Source organism: Ovis canadensis, chromosome 1 (assembly GCF_042477335.2).
Source record: "Ovis canadensis isolate MfBH-ARS-UI-01 breed Bighorn chromosome 1, ARS-UI_OviCan_v2, whole genome shotgun sequence".
In the NCBI taxonomy this organism is placed as follows: domain Eukaryota; kingdom Metazoa; phylum Chordata; class Mammalia; order Artiodactyla; family Bovidae; genus Ovis; species Ovis canadensis.
In genome coordinates this window covers 100676265-100689094 of record NC_091245.1, presented here as the reverse complement: position 1 = coordinate 100689094, position 12830 = coordinate 100676265, and the positions used below count along the sequence as shown (strand labels likewise).

Here is a 12830-nt window from a genome sequence, read left to right as displayed (position 1 = left end):
ACAAAGACAGCTGCGTCATTGAGTCCTTTGTAACCGCTGAAAGTTCCAAATTATGAGAGTGATGCTTCTTAGCACCGCGAAGGGAAAATTTTAACTAGTTAGTCCAGTCCATCACGGGCCTCATCCATGTTTTTCTCCCGAGCAGTAGAGGACACAAGTGTTTCCATCCGCTCATGTCGTGAGACATCTTCTCGGTGGAGTAGAGTTGCGGCAGGACGAAAGGAACCCAGCCCCCGCTCCGGAGTCCCAGCGGCTCGTCTCCCCTTCGGCCCGGAGCAGCCTGGCCGGGCGGCCGTGGGTCAGGGACCTGGGGTCTCCTCAGACGCGGGAATCCGCGACCCGCGCTCCTCTTTCGGGCTGAGCTTGGGACCAAAGGACGGGATTTCAATAAGTGAAGTTTCGAATCTTGACTGAACAGTGGCTTTGTGTGTCCAACGGAGACTTAAGAGTGAGAAACTCTGAATAAAATCATAATAAACTGGGACAGGGCCGATAAAAATTCGAAAGAATAGAGAACTTGAATAAGACAGTTCTTCCCATTCAGGTCTGGAAGCCTCGACCCGAAAGCTGTCGGGATTCCCGGCTGATCAGCGACATCGCAGCCCCTCCATGTCACCATTTACTCACAGGGACAACCTTTCTAATTAAACAGAAAAGTCCCACGAGATCTGAACTCGGATCGTAGGATCCAGAGGTTCCATTACACCATGGAACCTCTTTGGCAGCTACCTTCTCTCCACTGCCAGGGAAAGGGTATCTGCTTCTTCAGCCTCTGTTTGTCCCCTTCCTACCCCCAAGACTTGAACACAGTTGACCTGCCTAGGTGCACATCCCTTTTGCTTTCTTTCTGCTCCTTTCCTTTGATAGGCTCAGTTCACTCTCACTTCAGAAAATGAGGTAAAATCCACTTCCGGTTTTGTGCCAGGGAAGAGCCCCCTAGCTCTCCATCATGAACCACATATTCTGCCTTGGTTAAGCAGAGTGTCCCATCTTGAGGTAAAATTTCTGCAAATAAGAGTGTTATTTGCCTTTTCTTTGCCTTCACCCTTTTCTCATTGCTCCAAGAGGGCAGATGGTTGTCAGGGCAGGAGGTGGGATTTTCTGGGTCCCTTAGTTTTCCCATAGTACAGATTACACTCCAAAGCCGCTGCCATCACCTCTTATCTGTAACATGTAAAGTGTGTCAGCAGTGAAGTGGGAATGGAGGCAAGAGAACTCTCCTTTTCTTCATACATTTCTGATTTGGGAGGGGTAAGTTTTTCTCACATCAAGTGTATATTTGTTAGATTTGCAATATAAGTAAAAATAACCATTTATATCAAACACTCAGAGAAATCAGCTATACTCACCTAGAAGTGAAATGAACCTCGCTCAGTCTTGTCTTACTTTGTGACCCCATGGACTGGAACATGCCAGTTTCCTCTGTCCAAGAGATTCTCCAGGCAAGAATACTGGAGTGGGTGGCCATTCCCTTCTCCAGGGGATCTTCCCAACCCAGGGATTTAACCTGGGTCTCTTGCATTGCAGGCAGATTCTTTACCTGCTGAGCCACTAGGGAAGACCCAAATTCACCTGCGCTGACTGAAGATCAACCGCATGTCATGGAGGACATGAGGCATGGCTCTAACAAACACTTAGGCACTCAGAGACACTTTGGTCAGGTCAGTGAAGTCAGTTTCTCTCCCATTTCTTAACATATCAAACCCAGAAATTGCAGTTTAAAAAAAGGCATACAAATATCAAGGTACTCAAGAGCACTGATTGCTGAATCATAGAGAATGCACATCCAGGTTGTCTTACAGTACAGACAGTATTTATGTACCCAAAATACCACCACATTAAGTATTTGCATGTATAATAGGTATAAATCCTACCAGGGCTCAGAATAATCTTTAGTTCTTCATTGTATCCTAAAACTGTTTCCTCCCTAGTCCAATACGCAGAACAGAAAAAAGTAGCACTAGTTTTTGGCTGGCCAAAAAACAGAAAGATGGCTAGTATTGCCTGGAGATGTATTTTGTTCCAAGACTGCACAGAGAGATTGACTCAAGGAGGAAGGAGGCAAAGGGGAAGCTCTTATTATGAGGAGGAAGTTCACAGCTCCAGAGTGAAAAGATGAAACTTCTTTTTGAAAATCAAGATGTTGAGTGGTAATAAGACAAAGTACTCCTCCAGGAAAATTGAAGAAAGCTCAAGGTTTATGGGCACAAGTACCTGAAATGGACTCTGACTCATATAGGAAGAAAATAAATCCATAGAAAGGATGTTGAGAGATCACAGAATGGCCAGGAAACCTGGAGAAACAGGCTGTCACAAGGGCCAAGGACAGAATCAGGTGAGGTTAGAACTGGGATGGGTAAAGATGTTTGTTCTTCCCATTTCCTCCAGCCTGTACATAAGTCCTGATCTGCAAGCAGAGAACTGGCAATGAAGGGTGGTCCAGCTACATCTGAGCAAACTTCAAGAACACTCACGGAGCAAACTGCAAGAGCAATCACGGGAGCCTTTGTCTTGATTCCGTTTACAGAAATTTCTAGAAGTATCAAGTTAATTTAAGGTAAAATATATAAGCATAGAGTTTGTCAAAAGATTCTGAGAATAGTGACACAATATGATTTCACAGCTGATAACATGATTCATCCAGTAGTTTCTAAACCCAGGCACATCTGACAACAAATGCTTTCATTCCTCCCATTTTAAAACAGAAAGAAGGGAGGCGCAAGAAATTTTCTTTATTTGTCTAAGGCCACATAAGGACAGAACTATTTTTACAACCCAGAATTTGTGCATCCGAGCACAGATAGTTGGGTCTCTCTTCTCAGAAGTGGGTGTATCAAGATTTCTCAGTTGTAGGGATGGGAAGAAGACCAAGAAGAGAGAAGGCAAGAGAGGGAGGGGGGAAGGGTAGAAGCACAAATTCTTTTATTCTCTCCTTCCTCCCCTCTCCTTAGGCCTCCTTGATTCTTGCCTGCACCAGCCCTTTCCCTCCTTTCCCACTCTGCTACCAGACTGAAGCAATGTTCAGCTCTAAGGATTCCTGCCCAAGCCTCCTGGGAGGTCTCAGTGCCTTCCTCCCAAACCAGCCTTCCCAGCTTGGTTTTCACCCTTTCCCGCTCCCAGGTGGACCTCACAGAACGCAGGCTACCCAGGCTGGAATGCGGGAGCTCCACTCAGCTGGGGCTGCTCCGGGGGCCTTTCCATTGCTCATCCCACTGGATGCTGCAGATTCCAAAAACTGGGATGAAGGCTTTTAAAAAAGAACCGTTCACTTCGAAAACTTTTCTGTATTTCCATTCTCAACGGTCTTCATGGGACGAGGGCTAAATACAACAATGTATTCATCCAAGTCCTAGAGCAATCCAAGTGAGTGCCCGACTCTGTTGCCGGCGTGCAGACACCGAACGACCATCCCGGCGACCTCAGTGCTTAGTCGCTAAGTCCTGTCCGACTCTTTGCCACCCCATGGACTTAGCCTGCCAGGCTCCTCGTCCATGGGGATTCTTCAGGCAAAAATACTGGCGTGGGTTGCACGCCCTCCTCCAGGGGATAGTCCCAAACCAAGGATTGAACGCGGGTGTGCTGCACTGCAGGCGAATTCTTACCGTCTGAGCCCCAGGGAAGCCCACTCTGGTGGAAATCCCCTGGTGGACACGGGAGACCTAAGCACACCCCTGGAGGCCTATGGCAGGGTGGGCAAACTCTCACTCGTTGGGTGTAGGCGAGGAAGTGGGAAGAGCCATCGCGGGAGCCCACCGTGTGTTCAGCTGTCCATGGATCTATTTCGGTTCAAGCCTGCAGGATTGGAGCCCTGGCCCCTGGTATCTCTGGGGGCTCTGGCATCTGTGGTCGGTAGAAGGCACGGAAATGGCACCGTTTCCCTAGGGGCAGGGGTCTTATCCTAGGAAGAAGTGTCCACTCCAAAGACTCCAGGAATGGCCGGTACCGCTGTCTCCGTAGCGCAATCGGTTAGCGCGTTCGGCTGTTAACCGTAAGGGTTGGTGGCTTGAGCCCACTCAGGGACAGTGGGGTGACATTTTAGAGACCACCAAAGAGACTCCTTTTCGCCAGGAGAACACCAGAAAGTGCAGCGGCGAGCCATGACAAGGGCCACCGAGGCGCGGGCCCGCGGCGCGGGAGGGGCGGCCTCCACACCGCTGGGCAGCGGAGTCTCCTGGCCTAGGACGCACCCACCGTCCCCGCCTCCTGCGGCTTCCGGGAGCTCGGCAATCGGCTGGGGCGACCCCTGGGCTCGGGTGCAGAGTTAAGGGTTTGAGGCCTCTACGTTGGGTACGGGACCCCGAATGCAGCCTATGGGGGCCCGAGGGTCCTCTCTTGAGGGGAGATGAGGAACCCTAAAGCAGGGCTTCAAGGTTCCGGTTTGAGTGTTACAATTTGGTGGTCTGGATGCTGGTGGCAGCATCCGGGATTTCATGGATACAGTGTTAAGTAACGGAGGTTGACCCGTTTCCTAGTGGTTATCACGTTCGCCTCACACGCGAAAGGTCCCTGGTCCGAAACCGGACGGAAACAGGTTGCTCTCCCCTACCCCCACCACCCAACCGCGGAGATTTACATTTGCATCGGCAAAGGCGAAAGGCACGGGGTTAGGCAGCAGGCTCAGCAGTAGGCCGCTGAGGTATTCTGACGATTACACTGCTCGATTCTTACACTCATCTTTCTCCTGAAGAAGCGAAATAACCTCTTCTCTACAGTTCCTTGGTGGTCTAGTGAATGGCAAGGATTCGGCGCTCTCATCGCCGCGGCCAGAGTTTGATTCCCGGTCAGGGAAAACTTTCTTTCTTCCAGCGTCTGCACGCACACAAGTCACTCTCTTCCCGCCCAGATCAGAACTGTATTTTGCTTAAAGGTCCAGTGCAGAACATTTCTGCACAGAGTTTCTAAATGCCGCTGAGTCCAGGCCTCAGGTTCCTTGACCTCAGGCTGGCTGTTGGAGCTGAGATGCCGTGAACAGCCTGGGCTGGCCAGCTCTGGCCTCCACTTTTTCCTCCTGGCATGGTAAACCCAGAGTTTTACTTAACAGAGTTTCCATTCAAAGAGAAGGGACCAAACCAGTTAACATCATATTCTTTCCATACTTAAGAGTTATGACATCACTTGATAATAACATGCCGACATCTCAGGATCGTTCCTTTTCTTTGGTGTCCCTCTCAAAGCTATCTTCTGTGGGACCTGTCTTCCAAGGACGGGAACAGCTTGGCCGTCCAGAAGAGGGCCCTCTTGGCCCTTCAGGAACCTGGAATTTGGTCTCTTTTGGATGTAGAGAGGGTATGTGTGTTAGTTGCTCAGTCATGTCTGACATTTTGAGATCCCTTTGGACTGTAGCTCACCATGCTCCTCTGTCCATAGGATTCTCCAGGCAAGACTACTGGAGTGGGTTGTCATTTCTTTCTCCAGGGGATCTTCCCAACCCAGGTCTCCTGTATTGCAGGCAGATTCTTTACCATCTGAGCCACCAAGGAAGCCCAAAACAAACACGACCACAATGCATTGACCAGGAATCAAACTGGGTCTCCCACGTGATAGGCGAGAATTCTACCACCGAACCACCAACGCCCCTACTGAGAGACTTTTTAAAAGAATATCCTAGATGGTGTTTTATTCAGCTGATTTCCAAGTGTAGGCAGGCCTGTCATGCCCTGTGCTTGGAGGGTGGTCTAGGCTTTCATCCTCTGCCCTCCACAGCACTGGCTGCCCTCTGGCCTCTTGCAGGTTGCTTTGATGGGCAGTCAGTGGTGTTTTGATCATCTGATTGGTGGAACCACCTCGTCCTCACCCCCACTGGCTCAGTCATGTCTGACTCTTTTCAACCCCATGAACTGTAGCCAGTCAGGCTCCTCTTTCTATGGGATTTTCCTGCTACTTTGCTGGAAACCCATCGGGTCAGTGCAGCTGCCTCCTCCACTCTTGCCTGGCTCCCTGTGTCCTGCAGGGATCATAAAGTGTTCTGCAAGGACACAGAGGTGAAAAGTCCTTCCCTGTGGCTGGTGGAATAGAGAACCAGATGGGAACGTGTCCAAGGGAGAGGGAGTATCCTCAAGAGCTTTCTAGGACTGTTGTGTGGGTGCTCTTGAAGAAGGAATTCATAGGGCCTGGACTCCCTCTTAGGCCTGTTCATGCTGATCATGCTCGGCCACCTTTCCAATGGACTCTGAACTCTGTGTTTAGTGCCTATGAAAACAACAACAGAAGGATAAGACCCCCTCCAGACAGGGGAACCTTGAAGATCGTATCTAGGTTACTCACTGCCTAAGAGAAAACATACACTAATCACCCCTTCCTCCAGACAGGCCATAAATTTTTCCGTATCAGAGTGTAACCTCGGGTTTATTGATTATTGGCTAATTGTTTGACTGTTTGAGCACATGAGCACATAGCACATGAATGATGGGGTTATTCGGATTGTATTTTCCTTGGTTTATGTAAGTCTCAAGGAATTTGGAGTGGTGGGTTCAGACACGTACACATGGGGTATAAAAGATTTTCACAAATGCTGGTCGGGGTCCTTGGCTAAGAGGAGACTCTGCCTTGGGCTTGCCAGTGTAATAAACTGCATTCCACCATCTGCATTGTCCATCTGAGTGAGTTTGTATCCCGGAACGCATGGCTACAACACTGTCAGGTGGGTCTAAGCCCCAAGATAATAATGCTTAGTCTTGTGTTCTTCTGGCCTTGACCCAGTCCCAGGTCCAGTCCAAATTCAAGCACAGAGGCATCCAGCTTTACCACATATATTCCACTCTCCCTCTCTCCAAAGTGCAGTAGTGAACCACCTTTTCTATCTCAGTGAATACTACCCATGTGGGGTTTTTTTTTTTTCTCCCTTGAACTTTCTGTTTTCCTGAAATGTAACTCAGGAATATAAAAAATGTTTAGCTTTAGATAAATGAGTGCTCTCCAGGCTACGTACAAGAAAAAATTTCAAACTGATAGTAAGGATGAATCTTGAATACTTTTAACACTCTAGATAATTCTAATAATTGATGTATAATTGTATAGAAAATATTTGTCCTGTCATATTCTCAGAGATGACTCCTGGTATGCCTTACCCAGCTTTAATAATTTTGGTCTAAAAACTACTTCATGTTGACTTTCAGATTTTCTAAAAATGTGGAAAATATTGGTGCCATACTATTCTAGATTGTAAAGTCTTGCATTTATTTTCTATTCAAAATCCTAATGAAAGAACTGCCTAAATGTCCTGTATTGCTTTGTTTCCCATAAGCAAACTCTAATTCCAAAAAATATTTCCATTTATAAAATTCAAAATTATGTGCCACAGAAATTTAGATATACCACATAATATTTTTCCGACGAAGATTAAGTGTTTTAGTTATAGAAATCATAGTTACTTATATTCCCCTTTCAACATGGGGGTAAATGTTTTTCGATATCATCTAATATGTGAATATCTGACATGGCAGCTCATCCCCGCAACGATTTACTCTCAAGGACAACCGTGCAGTTACAAGACGCGAAGTGGGAAGCCCCCTTGCCGGGAGGAACTCCGTTGACTCAGCCTCTGCCTTTTACTCCAGAGACCCAGGGGACTCAAGAAGGGGGCGGCACTGGCTGGGCCGCTGCGCCCCTGGCCGGGGCTTGGAGGGCAGAGATGGGAAGAGCCGCCCAGGTCCAGCGAGGACGCCCCAGATCGGTCCCACACCTGTCCGCCGTGTCCGTGTGAACCACGCCGCTGAGGGTCGCGGGGAGTAAAAAGTGTTCTTCTAACTAGGCAGAAAGGTCCCACCGAGATTTGAACTCGGATCGCTGGATTCAGAGTCCAGAGTGCTCACCATTACACCATGGAACCCCTCAGGAGCCACCTGGCCTCCATCATCAGAGAATGGGATATGCTTCTTTACCTCCATACGTCACACCTATAACCTCAGGACAGTTCTTCTAAGGCCCTGAGGAGACTCCAATATGGTTGACTCCTGTGGGTGCTCATCCCTCTCGCTTTCTCTGTGTTCCTCTCCTTTGATCGACTCAGCTCACTCTCACCTCAGAAAATGAAGTGAAATCCACTTTAGGTTTTGTGCAAGGGAGGACCCCCTAGGTCCCTACCACCAACCGCATATTCTGTTTAGGTTAACCAGAGTGTCCCATCTGGAGGTAAAATTTCTGCAAATAAGAGTGTTATTTTCTTTTTCTTTGCCTTCACCCTTTTGCCGTAGCCCAGAGGGGGCAGACGGTTGTCAGGGCAGGAGGCGGGTTTCCTGGGTCCCTTAGTTTTCTCACAGCGCTGATCACACTCCTAAGCCGCCACCATCTCTTACCTGTAACATATAAAGTTTGTCAGTGGTGGAGTGTGAATGGAGACAGGAGAACTCCTCTTTTATTCTTCATATATTTCTGATTTGGAGACGGGTAAGGAGGCAGAGATCAAATTGTCAACATCCGCTGGACCATGGAAAAAGCAAGAGAGTTCCAGGAAAACATCTATTTCTGCTTTATTGACTATGCCAAAGCCTTTGACTGTATGGATCACAATAAACTGTGGAAAATTCTGAAAGAGATGGGAATATCAAATCACCTAACCTGCCTCTTGAGAAATCTGTATGCAGGTCAGGAAGCAACAGTTAGAACTGGACACGGAACTACAGACTGGTTACAAATAGGAAAAGGAGTACGTCAAGGCTGTATATTGTCACCCTGCTTATTTAACTTCTATGCAGAGTACATCATGAAAAACGCTGGACTAGAAGAAACACAAGCTGGAATCAAGATTTCTGGGAGAAATATCAATAACTTCAGATATGCAGATGACACCACCCTTATGGCAGAACATGAAGAGGAGCTAAAAAGCCTCTTGATGAAAGTGAAATAGGAGGAAAAAAAGTTGGCTTAAAGCTCAACATTCAGAAAATTAAGATCATGGCTTCTGGTCCCATCACTTCATCGGAAATAGATGGGGAAATGGTGGAAACTGTCAGATATTTGGGGGGGGGGCTCCAAAATCACTGCAGATGGAGACTGCAGCCATGAACTTAAAAGACACTTACTCCTTGGAAGAAAAGTTATGACCAACCTAGATAATATATTCTAAAGCAGAGACATTACTTTGCCAACTAAGGTCCGTCTAGTCAAGGCTATGGTTTCTCCTGTGGTCATGTATGCATGTGAGAGTTGGACTGTGAAGAAGGCTGAGCACCGAAGAATTGATGCTTTTGAACTGTGGTGTTGGAGAAGACTGTTGAGAGTCCCTTGGACTGCAAGGAGATCCAACCAGTCCATTCTGAAGTGGATCAGCCCTGGGATTTCTTTGGAAGGAATGATGCTAAAGCTGAAGCTCCAGTACTTTGGCCACCTCATGTGAAGAGTTGACTCTGATGCTGGGAGGGATTGGGGGCAGGAGGAGAAGGGGACGACCGAGGATGAGATGGCTGGATGGCATCATGGACTCGATGGATGTGAGTCTCAGTGAACTCCCGGAGATGGTGATGGACAGGGAGGCCCGGCGTGCTGTGATTCATGGGGTCACAAAGAGTCGGACACAACTGAGCGACTGAACTGAACTGAACTCAACTGAAGTTATTCTACAACAAGTGTATATTTGTTAAATGTACAATGTGAGTAAAAATAACCATTTAAAGAAAACACTCAGACAAACAAGCTATACTCACTTAAAGAGAAGTCAATGTTTCTCAGTCGTGTTCAACTCATTGTGTCCCTAGGGACTGTAGGCTGCCAGGCTCCACTGTTCAAATTCTCCAGGTAAGAATACTGCAGTGGGTGACTATTCCCTTCTCCAGGGGATCTTCCAAAATCAAGGATTGAACCAGGGTGTCCTGCAAATAGACGGATTCTTACCAGCTGAACCCCACGGAAATCCCACTCTTGTGGAAACTGCCTGGTGGACACAGGAAACCGAAGCCCAATCTCGGCCCGGGAGGCCTTTGCCAGGGTGGGCAAACTCATTTCTTGGGTGTAGGAGAGGAAACGGGAAGAGCCATCATGGGAACAACCCGGTGTTCAGCTGTCCTTGGATCTATTTCGGTTCAGGCCAGGAAGGTTCGAGGCCTGGATGGCGGTTTCTCTGGGGGCGCTGGCATCTGTGGCGGGTAGGGGCAAGGAAGTGGCACCGTTTCTCTGGCGGACAGAGCGCTCACCCAGGGAATGAGTGTCTACTCCACAGAGAGTCCCAAAGAACCCTGTAACGCTGTCTCTGTGGCGCAATCTGTTAGCGCGTTCGGCTGTTAACCGAAAGGTTGGTGGTTCGAGCCCACCCAGGGACGGTGGGGGTGCCATTTTAGGCAACACCAAAGAGACTCCCTTTTGCCAGGAGGACACCGGAGAAGTGATGCGCCCAACGGACTTTCAGAGAAAGAGCACAGGAGTCAGGTGCAAAGGAACAGCGGCGAGGGCGCGTCCCGGGTGGATTGGAAGCGTCGGTCATTCCTGAGAGCACGGAGCGCTGATCGCCGGCGCCGAGAAGAGGACCACCGAGGCGCGGGTCCGCAGCGCGGGAGGGGCGGCTTCCACACCGCTGGGTTTCGGGGTCACCTGGGCCTCGGGCGCACCCACCGTCCCCGCCTCCTGCGGCTGCCGGGAGCCGGGGAGTCGGCGGGGGCGACCCCTGAACTCAGGGTGCGCAGCTGAGGATCTGAGGATTCTGCGTTGGGTGCGGGGCCCCGAAGGCCACCTGTGGGGGCCCGAGGGGCCTCACTTCAGGGCAGAGGGGGAACCCTAAAGCCGGGCCCTCGGGAGCCGCCGTCTCCGTGCCTGAGAGCGCCTGGGGCTCCAAGGTTCCTCTTTGAGTCATAAGAGTTGGTGGTGTGTTTCCTGGTGGCGGGACTTCGGGATTTCATGGATACAGTGTTCAGGAATAGGGATTGTCCCGTTTCCGTAGTGTAGTGGTTATCACGTTCGCCTCACACGCGAAAGGTCCCCGGTTCGAAACCGGGCGGAAACAGGCTTCCTCTTTCTTTTTCTCCCCCGGAGATGTGCCTTCTCATTGGCAAAACCACCAGGCGCGAAAGGCACGGGGTGCGGCAGGAGACGCAGCTGGAGGAAGAGTTGGTGACCACCTGCAAGTCTCTTACTTCAGCGCTAGGAGATCTGGAGGTGGACGGATCCGCTCATCATCCGCCACTCATCACCGAGCCTGACGACAGAGAAAACCGAGGTTCACAAAGAGAGCAAGACCTGGGCTCGGCAGCACGCAGGGCTACCGCTAGACCAGGAGGGACCCAGTCCGCTACTTTGTGTCCTTGCCCCAGAGCAAAAGCGACGCCCAGGAAAGGAGAGGTGAAGGGCGATGAGCCGCGAGGGCAGGGCTGGGAGCCTTGCACAGCTGCACACAGCCCTGGGCGCTGCGACGTTGCCTTTCCAGCTTGCTGACTTTCCGAAGGGTCATCTTCCACTCGCCTTTCACCTGCAGAAGGCAAACAAGCCTATTTGCCTACAGCTCCCTGGTGGTCTAGTGGCTAGGATTCGGCGCTTTCACCGCCGCGGCCCGGGTTCGATTCCCGGTCAGGGAAAACTTTCTTTTTTCCAGCGTCTGCACGCACACGAGTCTCTCTCTTCCTGCCCAGATAGGGACTGTAGTTTGCTTAAAGGTCCAGTGCAGAACATTTCTGCACAGAGTTTCTAAATGCCGCTGAGTGCGGGCCTCAGGGTCCTGGACCTCAGGCTGGCTGTTGGAGCTGAGATGCCATGAACAGCCTGGGCTGGCCAGCTCTGGCCTCCACTCTTTTCTCCTGGCATGGTAAACCCAGACTCTTATTTAACAGAATTTCCATTCAAAGAGAATGTGAGGCTTCCGTTTCAAAAATTCATTAAAATCCCAAACCAAAAGCTTTTGTAAGATACCAAAAGTTTGCAAGAATTCGAACATCCTATATTCTGTACCTAAGTGCCCAGTTAACATCACCTTCTTTCTTTGGATAAGAGTTATGACATCACTTGATAGTAACGTGTGGATATCTCGGGATTGTTCCTTTCTTTTGGCGTCCCTCTCAAAGCTAACTTCTGTGGGACCTGTCTTCCAAGGCCAGCGAACAGCTTTACCGTCCGGAAGAGGGCCCTCTTGGCCCTTCAGGCACCTGGAATCCGCTCTCTGTAGGATGTAGAGAAGCTATATGTGTGTTAGTCGCCCAGTCCTTTTGGACTTTTTGCCATCCCTTGGGCCGGTTACTCCAGGCAAGAATACTGGAGTAGGTTGCCATTGCCTTCTCCAGGGGAATCTCCCAGCCCAGGTCTCCTGTATGGAACCAGCGAGGACCAAAATAAACACAACCACAATGCATTGGCCGGGAATCGAACCCGGGTCTCCCGCGCGGGAGGCGAGAATTCTACCACTGAACCACCAAAGCCGCTGAAGAGACGATGTTTGCAAGGGTAACCTAGATGGAGGTTTATTCAGGTCTTTCTCAAGTGCAGGCCAGTCAGGCCCTGTGCTTGTAGGACGGTCTAGGCTTTCATCCTCCGCCCTCCGCGGCGCCGGCTGCCCTCTGCCCTCTGGCCTCCTGCGGGTTGCTTTGGCGGTGTGCTTTGGGTCCGTCGGAGTGGTGGAACCGCCTGGTGCTCGTGCTCACCGGCTCAGTCTTGTCCAACTCTTTGCGACCCCTCGGACTCTAGCCCACCAGGCTCCTCTGTCCATGAGATTTCCACGCTCCTTTGCTAGAAACCCATCGAGGCAGTGCAGCTGTCCCCTTGGCTCTGCCTGGCTCCCCGTGCCCTGCAGGGAGCATAACGTGTTCTGTCAGGACACAGAAGGGAAGAATCCTTCCGTGTGGTTGGAGGATGGAGAACCAGATGGGAAATGCTGCAAAGAGAGGGGAATATTCTCAAAAGCTTCCCAGAACTGCTGT

At 50.0% G+C, this 12830-nt stretch overlaps 5 non-coding genes across 5 annotated transcripts; 3 read left to right on the top strand and 2 right to left on the bottom strand.

The window, feature by feature from the left end:
* Positions 1–7756: 7756 nt before the first annotated feature.
* TRNAQ-CUG (transfer RNA glutamine (anticodon CUG)) lies at positions 7757–7828 on the bottom strand. The gene has a single exon. It is a non-coding gene; the product is annotated as a tRNA-Gln (tRNA).
* A 2351-nt stretch (positions 7829–10179) lies between these two features.
* TRNAN-GUU (transfer RNA asparagine (anticodon GUU)) lies at positions 10180–10253 on the top strand. Its single transcript has one exon. It is a non-coding gene; the product is annotated as a tRNA-Asn (tRNA).
* Positions 10254–10857: 604 nt separating this feature from the next.
* Positions 10858–10930, top strand: TRNAV-CAC (transfer RNA valine (anticodon CAC)). Its single transcript has one exon. It is a non-coding gene; the product is annotated as a tRNA-Val (tRNA).
* A 496-nt stretch (positions 10931–11426) lies between these two features.
* Positions 11427–11498, top strand: TRNAE-UUC (transfer RNA glutamic acid (anticodon UUC)). The gene has a single exon. It is a non-coding gene; the product is annotated as a tRNA-Glu (tRNA).
* Positions 11499–12261: 763 nt separating this feature from the next.
* On the bottom strand, positions 12262–12332 carry TRNAG-CCC (transfer RNA glycine (anticodon CCC)). The gene has a single exon. It is a non-coding gene; the product is annotated as a tRNA-Gly (tRNA).
* Positions 12333–12830: the final 498 nt, after the last annotated feature.